Raw genomic sequence first — 16,109 nt, 5'->3', positions numbered from 1 at the left:
GCTTCTTTCATTCTTCGGAATCGCTTAGTGGCATTATGGCGTTGTGTGTGTTAGTGTACGTGTCTGCCTGCGTTGAGAGGATTTGTGTACAGGATAATTATAAAGAGGATATGCAATTCCCTTCATTGCAGTTAAGTCAACAAAGGATCTTGGCTAATAATACATTTATTGGGCATTGGCACAATTAGTCGTCCGCACAAATCTTTGGTGGGTTGGCTGGGAATTGTAGTTGGAAATTTGTTGTCGATTAAAGACTTTGTAACGAGGATCAGAGTGTTTTATTAAAAATGCAGTGTTTTGGAGAATATTTGAAACGATTGTAAATTTAAATTTCTGAACTATCGACGTCCGGTTGTCAAAGCTCTCAACTTTCTTTCTCTCTCGCCCTCTTCTCTCTCAAACTAAGTTTTTGTTGAACTATCGCGATGTATTGACTTGTTATCAACGAGCTACATGCGAGCCATCGAGTAGCTACTGGCGAGTAATCTACAGGAAAAAGACAAGCTTTTGACGATTAACTTTCAACCTTTGGACGAGCTATTAAAAATCTTTGAATAAGGTATCGAGGCTGTCTTTGAATAAGGTTTATAAGGTTCGGCCAGGTCGAACTTTGAATATCCCCACCAATTGAAACGAATTTGGCAATTTAAAAAAAATCCGTTAAAAATTCTGTTTACATCTTAAAAATAGCAAATATAGCTGTAATATTGGGGTCTATACGACGATGTGGATCGGATTTGTGCGGACGACAGCTTTTGTTATAAGCCATTACAATATTCAAATACAAAACTTGAAAAAAATCCAGTGAAAAATTTAGCTCAAATCACCAAAACACCGACTATAGGGAGGTACGGTTACAACGGGGCTATACGAAGACTTGGATCTGCATAGGCAATTTTCTGTCACAGGCTGTAGCACCTATTAGGAACTTCAAATACGAAATTTCAAACAATTTCGGTGAATATTGTACCTAAAGTTGTCAAAATATCGAATATAGGGAGGTACTGATATATGGGGCCTATACGAAGACCTGGACCAGCATAGACAATTTTCTGACATAGACTGTAGTTTCCAATACAAAGTCTCAATACGAAATTTGAAACAACTCCGGTGAATAATGTCGGTAAAACATCAAAATACCGAATATTGAGAGGTACCGTTATATGGAGGCTATACGAAGACCTGCACCTGCATAGACATTTTTCTGTCATAGGATGTAGTACCTATTAGGAACTTCAATTGCGAAATTTGAAATACCTTCGGTAAATAATTTCGCCAAAATAATCAAAATTCCGAATATAGGGAGGTACCGTTATATGGACGCCATACGAAGACGTGGCGTGCATACACAATTTTTTGTCATAGGCTGTATTTCCCATTACTAACTTTAAATACGTAATTTGAAAGTACTCCGGTGAATAATGCCACTAAAATCATCAAAATACCGAATATTGGGAGGTACCGTTTTATGGGGGCGATATATGAAGAATTGGACCAGGACTGACAATTTTCTGTCATAGGCAGTAGTACCTATTTGGAACTTCAATTACGAAATTCCAAACAATTTCTGTGAGTATTGTACCTAAATCGTCAAAATACCGAATATAGGGAGGTACTGAAATATGGGGCCTATACGAAGACCTGGGCCTGCATACGCAATTTTTTTCATAGGCTGTAGTACCCATTACGAACTCTAAATACGAAATTTGAACTCAACTCCGGTGAATAATGTACCTAAAATCGTCAAAATATCGAATATCGAGGGGTACCGTTGTATGTGGGCTATACGATATCGTGGACCTATATAGACATTACAATTCCAGGGGGTAAGGTGCTTAGAAAGAACTTCTAGTATTGATTTTTAGGCAATTCCATTGAAAAATATAGCTAAAATCATTAAAATGCCGAATATAGGGTGGCACCCTGTATGGGAGCTATACGATATCGTGGACCTGTATAGACAACACTCTTCCAGGAGCTTTTGTGGATTTTCAGAAAATTTAATTGAAAAATTTGGCTACAACCATCAAAATGGCAAATATCGGGGGGTACCGTTATATGGACGCTATACGATATCGTGGACCGATATAGCCCATCTTCAAACTTGACCTGCCTGCTTTAACTCTAGCGCGATTACAACTGACGGATTGAAGGATAGGACTAAATCGGCTTAGAATTTTACGCTGATCAAGAATACAGGGTGAGATAAAAAACTGCAACAAAGTCAAACGCCATAATTTTTACATTTTTTTAAGTTTTTTTGAATGAAAGCTTAAAATGTCGGAAATAGAATCAAATTTTAAATAAGTTTAGATTTGTTCGAATTGGTCACCTTTGGCACGAATTATGGCCTTCAAACGGCCAATGAAACTGTCAAACGCTGCCCGAATGTTGCTCTGCGGTATTTTGGCTCATTCCCGGCGAAGCGCTTGCTTGAGATGATCGACACTTCGGTATTTTTTAGTGCCAACCTCGCTCTCCAAAATACTCCAGACACAATAGTGCAACGGATTGGTATCCGGATATTGGAGATTGGTGGCCATTGTGCGCTGGAAATGAAGCGAGGAAGCTCATTTTGTAACCATTCTTGGGTGACGCGTGCTGAGTGCCATGGTGCTGAGTTCTGTTGGAATGTCCAAGGTCTGCGGCCAAAATGTTCGCGTGCTAAAGGCTTTAATACACCCTCCAGAATTTTTCGCGATAATATTCGGCATTTATTTTGATGCCTTTGTCGATTAACATGTGCGGAGAGTGATCATCGGCTGTTATGGCAGCCCACACTATCCCCACAGCTGGCGCCGGCACTTGAGTTCTAGTGCCCAACCGAAGGTGCACATTTTCAGCTGACCTCTTTGCCAAGTAAACACGATCATTTTGTTTGTTTATAAACTGATAGACAACGAATCTTTTCTCATCGGATAAAATCAAATTCGGCAGTTCACCATTTTCGGCCAAGCGAAGAAACTCTTTAGCTCTTTTGAGTCTATTTTCTTTCCTCCTGTTGCGGTGTAAGTTTTTGCACTTTTTGGAATTTTATTGGCTTGGCTTTACCCCGAGCTCATTTTTCAATGTTTGCCGAATGGAATATTGCGATATGTTCAGCTCACGAGCCATTTTTCAGCCACAGCGACGCGGGTTTCCATCAAGTCGCTTCTTTACTTTTCGAACCATTTCTGCTGATGTTGCTGTTTTCTTCCGTCCACTTCCTTGACGTCGGGCTACCCAACCAGTATCACGGTAACGAGCGATGGTACGAGACACAAAAAATTTATTCTCATTTAAATGCTGGAGTGCTCTAACGATAGCCACTTGTCGTTTTCCAGCCAAATATAAAGAAATCCAACTATCACGCTTGAATACCAAATAACTAACTTTTTTTTGGAAAATTCTCACCAAAATGCTATGTACGCTTGTAAACAATATAATGACCTGTCACTGAAATAATTTTAGCAGATGTCGGTTGAGTGACTTAGAAATGACAGCAGTCTGAAATTGGTTGCAGTTTTTGCATCTCACCCAGTATACCCTCTCTAGCAATATGGCTGAGGGTATAAAAAAATAATTATCCTTTTAATTTACTCTTTAAAAATCCGCGATTTTAGCTCCGACATAGTTTCAAAAAAATTTATTATGTCTTCTCCCCTTTTATAACCCCTCCACTTGCTTTCGAAATTTAAGATACGCTGACATTTCAAGGATACATATGAAAGGTGAAGAAAACAAAGCAAACATTTCTAAATACACAATGACCATTCTGACATGGAGTACAGGAAAAAAAAACGTTAAGAGAATATTGATCCACACCCTCACAACATCCACCCCCCTATCCTTCGCTCAAGTCAATGTGCCAATATGCATTGCCCTCACGTTTCATTGCACATTCATGTGACTGGCAGTACCTTTTAGCTGATATCTGCAAATATAACTGAGTGCAGTAAAACAAAAAAAGGAGAACCTGGAAGAGCAAGCAAATCCAGAACTGAGGGGTCATAAAGTTATGTGACCACTGCAAACAGAAATCTCGTTTTTCTTTGTGGCTGCCATGGCAAAAACCTGGTGTATGAATGTACCTGGATATCTGTTAAGTCATGTTTTTAATTGGCATTGCGGAATGACATTGGTTATTGTTGGTGTTTTGTTTTGTCTTCTAACCTCCATTTCTTAAAAAATCTCCCCAGGCAAAGGTATGTAATTGGAATAGTTTTTATTTCATAACCATTTTCGAATGGAGAAAAAATGTTCACGTTTTTCAACCACAATTAAATCTTGAAAATCTTTAAAAGAGCAAGGGAAATACTTCCTTCTAAGAGATATAGTTTCCATATGTAAGACCTGGATTCCAGCTCTATTCCTTTACCCAGTACCAAATTTAGTACAACTTAGAACTTTTCGTACACATTTCCGAAGCCAGCTCAATATCAAATTTCGGTATTCCAGGCCTATCCTTTCATCCAATTCCCAATTGAGTAAAACGTAAAACTTTTTGTAGAACTATAGTTCACATTTCCGAAGCCAACTCCAAATTTAAATCTCAGGTAGCAACAGTGACCTAAATATCAAATTTCAGGATTCCAACTCTATTCCTTTACCCAAAATTCCAAATTTGGTACCATTTAGTACCGTTCGTATAATTATAGTACGCACTTCCAAAACCGCCTCCATATCTCAATTCTAGATACCAACAGAGACCTCAATACATAATTTCGCAGTTCCAGCTCTATCATACACCAAAAATCCCAATTTAGTACCATTTTGTACTCTTCCAACAATTAGAGTACATTTTTCCAAAACCATCTCCATATCTCAATTTGACATACCAACAGAGACCTAATTATCAAATTTAAGGATTCCAGGATACCAAATTTAGTACTATTTAGTACTTTTCGTGAACTTATAGTACACATTTCCAAAATCATCTCCATGTCTTAACAAAATGTGACATTTATATCAAATTTCCGGATTTCAGCTTTAATCTGTCACCAGATACCAAATTTAGTACTTTTTATATTTTTTTCGTACAATTTTAGTACACATTTCCAAGCCCACCTCCAAATCTCAATCTCAGATACTAAAGGAGTCCTAAACGTCAATTTACGGGATTCCAGCCCTATTCCTTCATTCAATACAAAACTTAGTACTATTCAGTACTTTTCATACAATTACAGTACATATTTCCCAACCCACTTCCAAGTCTCAACCTATGACCTCAATATCAAATTTCGGGATTCCAGCTCTATCGTTTCACCCTATACCTAATATAATACAATTTAGTACTTTTTGTACTCTTATCGTACACATTTTCGAAACCACCTCCATATGTCCAGGCTACACATAAACAACGATCCTAATACCGTATTTCAGATTACAAGCACTATATGTTTACGCAATACCAAATTGTACAAAATACAGGATTATTTAGTACTTTTCGTGCACTTATAGTACACATTTCCAAAACTACCTTCATATCTCAATTCAAGATACCAACAGAGACCTAAATATCAAATTTGAGGATTCCAGCTTTATGCCTTCACCCAATACCAAATTTAGTACTATTTAGTACTTTTCGTGCACTTATGGAACACATTTCCAAAACTACCTTCATATCTCAATTCCAGATACCAATAGTGACCTTAATACCTAATTTGAGGATTTCAGTCCTATCACTTCACCCAATAGCAAATTTAGTACAAATTTGTACTTTTCATAAAAATATAGGACGCATTTCCACACCACTTCCAAATCGCAAATAGAGATGCGATCAGTAATCTAAATGTCAGATTTTAGAATTTTATCTCTATCCTCTTCAGCAGTGACCTAAATATCAAATTTGAGCCTTTCAGCCCTCTACCTTCACCCAATACCAAATTAGTACTTTTCCTACAATTTTAGTACACATCTCCAAACCCACCTCCAAATCTCAATCTAAGATGCCAATAGTGACCTCCATATAAAATGTCAATTTTGCAGCTCTATCCCTTCACACAATACCTATTATAATACCATTCAGTACTTTTCGTGCACTTATGGTACAAATTTCCGAAACCACTTTTACATGTCCAGGCTACACATAAACAGCGATCCTAATACCAAACTTCAAGCACTACTAAATATCAAATTTGGGGATTCCATATCTCCCCCTTTACCGAAAAACCTTTTTAATACCATTTGGTACTTTTCGTACTATTTTAGTACACATTTCCAAAACCACCTCCATGTTATAACCACAGACACCAAAAGAGACATACATATCAAATTTCGGGATTTCATCTCTATTCCTTTACCCATTACCCAATTTAGTACCACTTAGTACTTTTAGTGCAATTATAGTACACATTTCCAAACCCATGTCCATATGTCCAGGCTATATATAAACAGAGATCCTAACACCATATTTCAGATTTCAAGCACTATCTTATTTACCCAAAACCCACTCCTTCCACTCCTTCCGGTACCTCCCCCAAAAAATGTCAACATTTAATAATTTAATGTCAACATTTAGTTTAATAATTTACTATACAGAAAGATAAAGGATAATCCGATTTAGCTCTACCTTTGCAAATTCTAATATTTGCCTCAGTGCTAGGTCATGTACGAAAATAGACAATATCGCTCTACTCCATCAAGTACCTCCCCCACAAAGAGTCAAAATTTTGAATAATTAAAATTCTTATAAAATGGGATGTAAGTATCCGATTGCCTTCAAATGACACACACCACAATATTTTTATTAGCCCAAGGTCTGGTGTGAACATGGTCCACTCCACTTCTGGTACCTCCACCACAAATTGTTAAAATTTTCAATATCCATGAAGCTCATACAACGCGAAATTAACATCCGGTTGCATTCAGACTTGGCACATCTCATCAATTTAAATCAAGACAAGATCTGTTGCAAATATGGTAGAAATCGGACAATTCCTTCTGGTAACTCCCCACAAAGGGTTCAAGATTTTCAAACAACAAAACGCTCAAGGAAAGTGAAAAAAGCATCCAACTCTCTTCAAATTTCTCACATCCAAATACAGGGTGAGATGAAAAAAACTGCAACAACTTCAGACTGCTGTAATTTCTAAGCCACTCGTCCGACAGCTGTTTAAAATTATTCCAGTGACAGCTCATTATATTTTTTACAAGCGTACAAAAGCATTTTGGTGAGAATTTTCAAGGAAAAAAGTTATTCGTGATGGAATTTAAGCGTGATAGTGTGATTTCTTTATATTTGGCTGGAAAACCACAAGTGGCTATCGTTAGAGCACTCCAGCATTTAAATGTGAATTAATCTTTTGTGTCTCGTACCATCGCTCGTTACCGTGATATTGGCAGCATAGCCCGACGTAAAGGAAGTGGACGAAAGAAAACAACAACATCAGCAGAAATGGTTCGAAAAGTAAAGAAGCGACTGGATCGAAATCCGCGTCGCAGTGGCCGAAAATTGGCTCGTTGAACATATCGCAATATTCCATTCAGCAAATATTGAAAAATGAGCTCGGGGTAAAGCCATTGAAATTCCAAAAAGAAAATAGACTCAAAATGGCTAAAGAGTTGCTTCGTTTGGACGAAAGTGGTGAAATGCCGAATCGAATTTGGTTTTCTCCGATGAGAAAACATTCGTTGTCCAGCAGTTTGTAAACAAACAAAATGATCGTGTATAATGGCCAAAAGGTCAGCTGAAAATGTGCACCTTTGGTTGGCCACCAGAACTCAATTGCCGGCCATGGTGATGGTGTGGGCCAACATAACAGCCGATGGTCGCTTTCCGCTCGTATAAATCGACCGTGGCATCAGAATAAATGCTGAACAGTGTCGCTAAAATTTTCTGAAGGGTGTATTGAAGTCTTGGGCACGCGAACATTTTGACCGCAGACCTTGGGTATTCCAACAGGACTCAGCACCATCGCACTCTGTACGCGCCACCCAAGAATGGTTACAAAATGAGGTTCCTCGCTTCATTTCCAGCGAACAATGGCCACCAAAATCTCCGGATACCAATCTGTTGGACTATTGTGTCAGGAGTATTTTGGAAAGCAAGGTTGGCACTTAAAAAATACCATAGTGTCGATTACCTCAAGCAAGCGCTTCGTCGGGAATGGGCCAAAATACCGCAGAGCAAACTTCGAGCAGCATGTGACGGTTTCACTGACCGTTTGAAGACCATAATTCGTGCCAAAGGTGACCAATTCGAACAAATCTAAACTGATTCTAAAATTTGATGCTATTTCCGACATTTTCATACCCTCCACCATAATATGAACCCTCCTCGAAATAATCATGCCCTCCTCGAAATACTTATGTCAGACCCAACAAAGTATATAAATTCCTGATCAGCGTAAAATTTTAAGTCGATTTAGCGATGTTCGTCTGTCTGTCTATTGTAATCACGCTATCTCTCGAACAAATTGTGATAGAAGGCCATATAGGTCCACGTTTTCATAAAGCCCCCATACCTACCGATATTCGGTATTTTGATGATTTTAGCGACATTATTCGCCGAAATTGTTTCAAATTTGGTATTTGAAGTTCGAAATGAATACTACAGCCTATGACAGAAAATTGTCTGTGCTGGTCCACGTTTTGATATAGCCCCCATATAACGGTACCTCCGGATATTCGGTATTTCGTTGATTTTAGCGACATTATTGACCGGAATTCTATCAAATTTGGTATTTGAAGTTCGAAATGAATATTACAGCCTAAGAGAGAAAATTGTTTGTGCAGGTCCACATCTTCGTATAGCCCCCATATTACGGTACCTCCCGATATTTGGTATTTTGGTGATTTTAGCGACATTATTCACCGGAATTGTTTCAAATTTGGTATTTGAAGTTCGTAATGGATACTACAGTCTGTGACAGAAAATTGTCTATGCAGGTCCAGGTCTTCGTATAGACCCCATATATCAGTACCTCCCAATATTCGGTATTTTTACGATTTTAGGTACAATACTCACCGAAATTGTTTGAGATGTCGTATTTGAAGTTCGTTATGGATGCTACAGCCTGTGACATAAAATTGTCTTTGCAGGTCCAGGACTTCGTATAGCTACGATATAAAGGTCCCTCCCTATATACGTTATTTTGATGATTTTAGCTGCATTATTCACCGTTTATTTCAAGTTTCGAATTTGAATTTGGTAATGACTCATGACAAATAATGCCTATGTAGGTCCACGTCGTATAGACCCCTATATAACGGCTGTATTAGGTATTTTTAAGATTTTAACAGAATTTTTAACGGATTTTATTTTTTTGAAAATGTCCAAATTCGTTCCAAATGGTGGAGGGTATTCAAAGTTCCGCCCGGCTGAACTTTCTGCTTTTCAACTTGTTTGCTTTCATTCAATAAAATTTAAAAAAAAGCCAGTAAAGAAAGTTTTAAAGTTGGGCGGGCCGACTTTATGATACCCTACACCACTTTGCTAATTTAGTAGAGCTCCACATAACAATTATAAGTTTTTATGGGAGAATTTAATCATACATGCTATGATTATAAGTATAATTTAAAGTTCAAAGGACTAAATATGCCGAAGCATTTGTATCTTTTAAATTCGGACTTGTATTGTCCATTGGGTGCAAAATTCATTTGAAAACAGATAAAGATATATATGGGATCTATATCCAAATCTAAACCGATCTCGATAAAATTTAGCAAAGGTATTTCTGAGCTGTATTTGATATATTTGTCTGAATATCGTTGTTACGGAGTTCATATTAGGGCTGTGGGTATCAAATATAACAAATTGGATGAACAGTATATATGAGAGTTATAGCTATATCTGAACCGATCTTCACCAAATTTGACATACTAGCTTCTAGACTCAATTCGGTCGTAAGTGCCAAATTCCATTACATTTGGGCAAATATTAGACGTTTGGTGCACCATAAAAGTAAATCGGACGAAGTTATATATGGGAGCTATATCCAAATTGGAACCGATCTCGATAAAAATTGGCAAAAATATTTCTGAGCTGTATTTGATATATTTCGCCAAATATTGTTGTTACAGAGTGCATATTACGGCTGCAGAGGACAAAAATAACAAATCGGATGAACAATATATATGGGAGCTATTGCTATATCTGAACCGATTTCCATCAAATTTGACATACTTATTTTCAGGCCTAGTTTGGTTGTATGTGAAAATTCCATACTATTCGGGCTGATATTACACGTTTGTTGCACAATAAAAGGCAAATCGGACGAAGATATATATGGGAGTTATATCTAAATTTTGACCGATTATCTCCAATTTCAATAGGGTTCGACCTTGGGCCAAACAAATGATTTGTGCAAAATTTCATCTGGATAGGTCAATAAATGCGAACTGTTCTTTGTTTACAAAAATACATGGACAGACGGACGGATATGCATAAATCAACTCAGAATGTGATTCTATGCAGATCATCAAAAGAAACTATGGGTCTATCTCGTATCCTTTCGCCTGTTACAAACAAATGCACAAAGACATAATACCCTGACCACCTTGTGGTGTAGGGTATAAAAAGGTAAAAAACCATGACGTTTGACTTTGTTGCAGTTTTTTTATCTGGCCCTGTATTTCTGCCAACCCCTTCTGGTACCTCACCCACACCCATGTTGTAATATTTTGTAAGTCTTAGATCAGATTCAAATTGGACACTATGGGCCAACTACTTCGGAAAGGGTCAACAGTTTGAATAATCATAACTCATGGCTGGGGGTATACATCTGTCGGCAAAACCGGCTGATACTATTTTACTTGTTACATCTATACGTTCGTATAATACCAAATGGTACCATTTTAGAACTTTTCGTATTCTCAAAGTTCGAATTTCCAAACATCCCTTTGGCACATCTATCCTGCACTCCATCGGTGACTCTCATTTCAAATTTCCGAATTCTAGCTCATTCCAAAATTTAAAACTCCTTAACCTGAAACTAAAATAAATTACTCCCCACACTGAACATAAACAATTAACATTCAACAGTCTTCAACTCTATAAATCACCCGATTTATAACCACAAAATAGACTCGACAAAAGAAACTCCAGTCCTTTTCATTATCCTGATTATTATTTGTTTATTTTATATGTGTGTGGTCAAAAAAAAACTATGAACAAGAAATCTTCAACTTAATAAATCACCCGATTTATAACCACAAAATAGACTCGACAAAAGAACTTCTAGTCCTATTCATTATCCTGATTATTATTTGTTTATTTTATATGTGTGTGGTCAAAAAAAAACTATGAACAAGAAATGAGAAAGTAATTTCCATAAAAAAATATATTTTTATTATTATTATCTTAACTTTTACCGCAGGCATACATAGTTCGGATTTCTTTATGTGGTTCAAACTCAGAACCTTAACAAGAATTTCGGTTAGCAAATGAAAAGTTTTCTCTCCCTTCCCCCTCCCCTAACCAAAGTCATATAAATTATCGATAAAAGACACATAATCATCATTTCCTCCGTTGTCATCATCATCATTATGTTTCGCATAGTCATCAGCATCCTCATCAAGGATGAGATGATGCTATTCAAACCCGAGAGATAATCAACAGAAACCCCAAAAATAATTTGAAATTTACATGAATTTCTCATTCAAAAAAAAAAGAGGAAAGAAGAAGAAGCAGTTGGGTTATGTAAACGTTTACGTCAATTTCTCATATGGGGCAGGACAACAACACAAATGCCATAAATGTGTGCTTGTAAGTGTGTGTGCGGATGGATGCGTAAGTATTCTAGAAAAAAAAGCAAAAGGATAGAACCTTGAAAATATTCTTCTTCTGCTGTTAAATGCGTAGCAAAAGGGATACAGTCGAAAGGAAATTGTTATCTAAAGGAACATAATTTATTTTGGATATTAAACTTGAAACTAAATTTGAAATTTCCTCTAATTTAAATGAAGGTGGCAGGAGGTCAGGGGGGAAATTTTATTTTGTAAAATGTTACACTTTTAAAGTTAATCATACATGCCAAGGGTATAGGCCCTATCGTAGTTAGATATTTAAATGCAATCTTCAAATCTTTAAATTCGAACCAAGTTTTTAAAATTTTCAAAATCGGTACTAAAATCTATGGCAGAAATTATTTACGCAGGTCCACGTCTTCGTATAGCTCCCATATTTTTTGACGGGTATTTTAAGAAATTTTTCAAGTTCCTTCAAAATGGTGGTGGGTATTAAAGTTCGGCCGGGACTCTTTTGTGCTAGTTTATATTTAGCAGCTTTACACAAGGCGCCATTACAGGGTGAGATAAAAAAAAACTGCAACAAAGTCAAACGCCATAATTTTTACATTTTTTTTTTAAATTTCATTGAATGAAAGCAGAAAATGTCGGAAATAGCATCAAATTTTAGAATAAGTTTAGATTTGTTCGAATTGGTCACTTTTGGCACGAATTATGACCTTCGAACGGCAAATGAAACCGTCACACGATGCCCGAATGTTGCTCTGCGGTATTTTGGTCCATTCCCGGCTAAGCGCTTGCTTGAGGTAATCGACACTTTGGTATTTTTAAGTGCCAACCTTACTTTCCAAAATACTCCAGATACAATAGTCCAAGGGATTTGTATCAGGAGATTTTGGTGGCCATTATGCGCTGGAAATGAATGAATTATTGGGTGGCGAGTGAGTCGTGTCAGAATGTCCAAGGTCTGCGGCCAAAATGTTTTGCATGCCCAAGGCTTTAATACACCCTCCACAATATTTTCGCGATAATATTCCGCATTTATTCTGATGCCATGGTCGGTTAATACGAGCGGAGAGCGACCATCGGTAGTTATGGCGGCCCACACCATCACCATGGCCGGTCCTTGAGTTATGGTGGCCAACCGAAGATGGACATTTTCAGCTGACCTCTTTGGCAAATGAATACAACGAATGTTTTATCATCGGAGAAAACCAAATTCGGCAGTTCATCACTTTCGGCCAAGCGAAGCAACTCTTTAGCTCTTTTGAGTCTATTTTCTTTCTGTTGCAGTGTAAGTTCTTGCACTTTTTGGAATTTCAATGGCTTTACCCCGAGCGCATTTTTCAATATTTGTCGAATGGAATATTGCAATATTTTCGCTTCTTTATTTATCGAACCATTTCTGCTGATGTTGCTGTTTTCTTCCGTCTACGACCACTTCCTTAACGTCGGGCTACGCTACCAGTATCACGGTAACGAGCGATGGTACGAGACACAAACGATTTATTCACATTTAAATGCTGGAGTGCTCTAACGATAGCCACTTGTGGTTGGTCCAGTCAAATATAAAGAAATCACACCATTACGCTTGAATTCCATCACGAATAACATTTTTCTGGAAAATTCTCACCAAAATGCTTTTGTACGCTTGTACAGAATATAATGAGCTGCCACTGGAATATTTTTTACAGAGTCGCTTGGAAATGATAGCAGTATGAGTTTGGTTGCAGTTTTTCATCTCACCCTGTACACTCCAACGGTACAGGTCGTATTGTAAGTGAGATATTTGAAAGAAATATTCAAATTTTTAAATTCGAACCAAGGCCCATTTAATAGGGTAGCACAGAAAGTAAATTGAGATAGAAGGCTAAAAAGTTCGTAAATGGGCTCTGTCGGTCCTCGTCTTCGTATAGCCCCCATATAACGGTACCTCCCGATATTCGGTATTTTGATGATTTTACCGACATTATTCACCGGAATTGTGTCAAATTTCGTATTTGAAGTTGGAATCGGTACTACAGCCTATAGCAGGAAATTACTTATGCAGGTCCACGTCTTCGTATTGCTGTCATATAGCATTTTATTTTTGACGTATATTTCTTGAAATTGTTCAAGTTCCTTCTAAATGTTCAAGTTCCTTAAAAGTTCGGCCCGGCGGAACTTAGCTGTTTTTTTACTCTTTTCTATTTACGCATGGCGTCATTAATTCAAGGTAAATTAAGGTAATACAAGGTAATAACACCCAACTCTGCATTTTCTGTAATTTAACTGGTTAACCTTGACTTAATTCAAAACAAGTTCCCATCTCAGATTTGTGTATATAATATCTACACATATAAAAGAGGCTGTGTTTTCTGGAAATTCGTACTAAAATGCACAAATAGTACATTTGGAAGTACAAAAATGTACCAAAAAAAGCTAAAATATAATTTGGTTTTCCCGACAGATGTAATCCCTCAGCTAATGTTGGATTATTTAAATATATTTTGACTTCTGTTATAATTATTCAAATTGTTGACCCTCTATAGAGTTGGTTCCGCAAAAATGGCCCAATATTATCCATTTCGTATCGGACCTAAATAAATCTATATATATAAATGTAAGTTGTGTTAGTTACTACGCTTATAACTTAAGAACCGCTGGATTAATTTTAACGATTCACACAAATTCGGAGTTGTCTACTCTCCGAAAAGGATAATATCCAAAAAAATCGCGTAAAAATGTGATATATTAACATTTTCATTTTGACTTTTCAAATGTACAATAGTAATGTTTTATTTTTTTTTTCCATTTTGACTTACTTTTTTCTAATGTACATTTGTAGTGTTTTTTTATATTTTATTTTTGAATTCGAATATTTATACCAATTTATTTAATTGACTTGATTTCTTGAGAACTGAAATTGATGGCGGGTTACATGGAAGTGTAGTAGCGAATTATGTGGTGGCGAAACGGAATAGATGATATCGAAATAATTTAACGCGGTCACACCAAAGTTAAAAGAAAATTACTTTTTCTAAATCGCTGAAAAATCATGAAAAAGAGATCTCATTGCAAAAATCAAAAAAACATTTTCAATGGAATCGAATTTTAAAGTAATAGTACATTCTATTGACAAACTTTGTAAGGAAGGATCTTAAAACATTTGCTGTAAAAAATCAGCGAAAAAGTTGAAGACTTTTTCAATTTGTTATTCTTTTTTTTGTCAATTTTTTTTTTTTTGTGAACAAAATAAAGAATAATTTTTCACTAAAAAAATTGAAAAAGTGCGAAATAGGATGTTAACTGACATCTACCTTTCAACTCCAGGGCCTACATCGTGGGTTAGCTGGAAGATGCGAACACGTTTAAACAAATAAAAATGACCGAAAAAGCTTAATGGGGCTCATTTCAAAGCATGACAATGATCCGTCCAATGAGAGCTCAAAATGCAAAATTCTTTGGGAGAATAATAAGTAATATACCAATATTGAAATAAAAGGTGCAAAATAGTAGAGCGAATGGGACTTTTAGTAAGAAAAGGTTTTATATCCTTCCAGAAATTCTTCCCAAACATTCAAAATACCTAAAATCACTTTTGCAGGTCTTTATATCGATCATAACTCATGGATAAGGGAACAACCCGATTTCATATTTATATAACCATCTATGATTTAAGTTATTTTTGGGGTCTTGGCCGGCCACTTTTTTCATCTTTTCATTTTTTGGCCCTTATTTGACATTTTTGTTTCTAAGGGGGTAGATAACCTCTTCGCATAAAATTTGAAATTTTCAGAGTAGGGCCCATATTGGTATTGACCACATTCATCAATTGATTTGGCTAAAAATTTTTATTTATGCCACCCTGGGGTAGGGAACCATCATACAGATAATTGCCACATAGGAATTTATTTAAGTAAAGTCCCCACATTGGAGTATCCCCAAGTCCATTTTCACATCTAATGTGTGGTCAGAAAAGAAAATTTTGTATTCTATTGAATTTTTAACCCCCAAGAGAATATTGGTTGGGAACGTAGATTTGGGATGTGCATCCATATGAAATAAATTGTGGAAACATGAACAAATTACAAATATAAGAAAGTAGCACGGGACCGAATATTTGTTTAATCATCATTGAATTATCCTATGATGAAAATATGGACTTTAAGGGGTCTCCAACTTACAATTTAAATGGCAAATAAAATTAATTCCCATCTTATCATTCTGCCCTCAATTATGAGGTGGATAAAACTATTTTTACTTATTTAAATCACGCGAAATGCTATGACATGCTATATTGTTCTGCTATATTTTTGATTTGGCCTCTATTTGTCATCTTGGATTATAAGGGGTAGAAGAAAGTTTTCAATGTAGGTCGATGTTTCGGAGTAGTGCCCATATAAAGAAGGTACCTCCTAATTTAACCACATTTCAAAGAATTTGGCGAATAATGCGTATTA

This window comes from Musca domestica, unplaced genomic scaffold, assembly GCF_030504385.1.
Source record: "Musca domestica strain aabys unplaced genomic scaffold, Musca_domestica.polishedcontigs.V.1.1 694, whole genome shotgun sequence".
In the NCBI taxonomy this organism is placed as follows: Eukaryota; Metazoa; Arthropoda; class Insecta; order Diptera; family Muscidae; genus Musca; species Musca domestica.
This window is presented reverse-complemented; position numbering follows the sequence as displayed.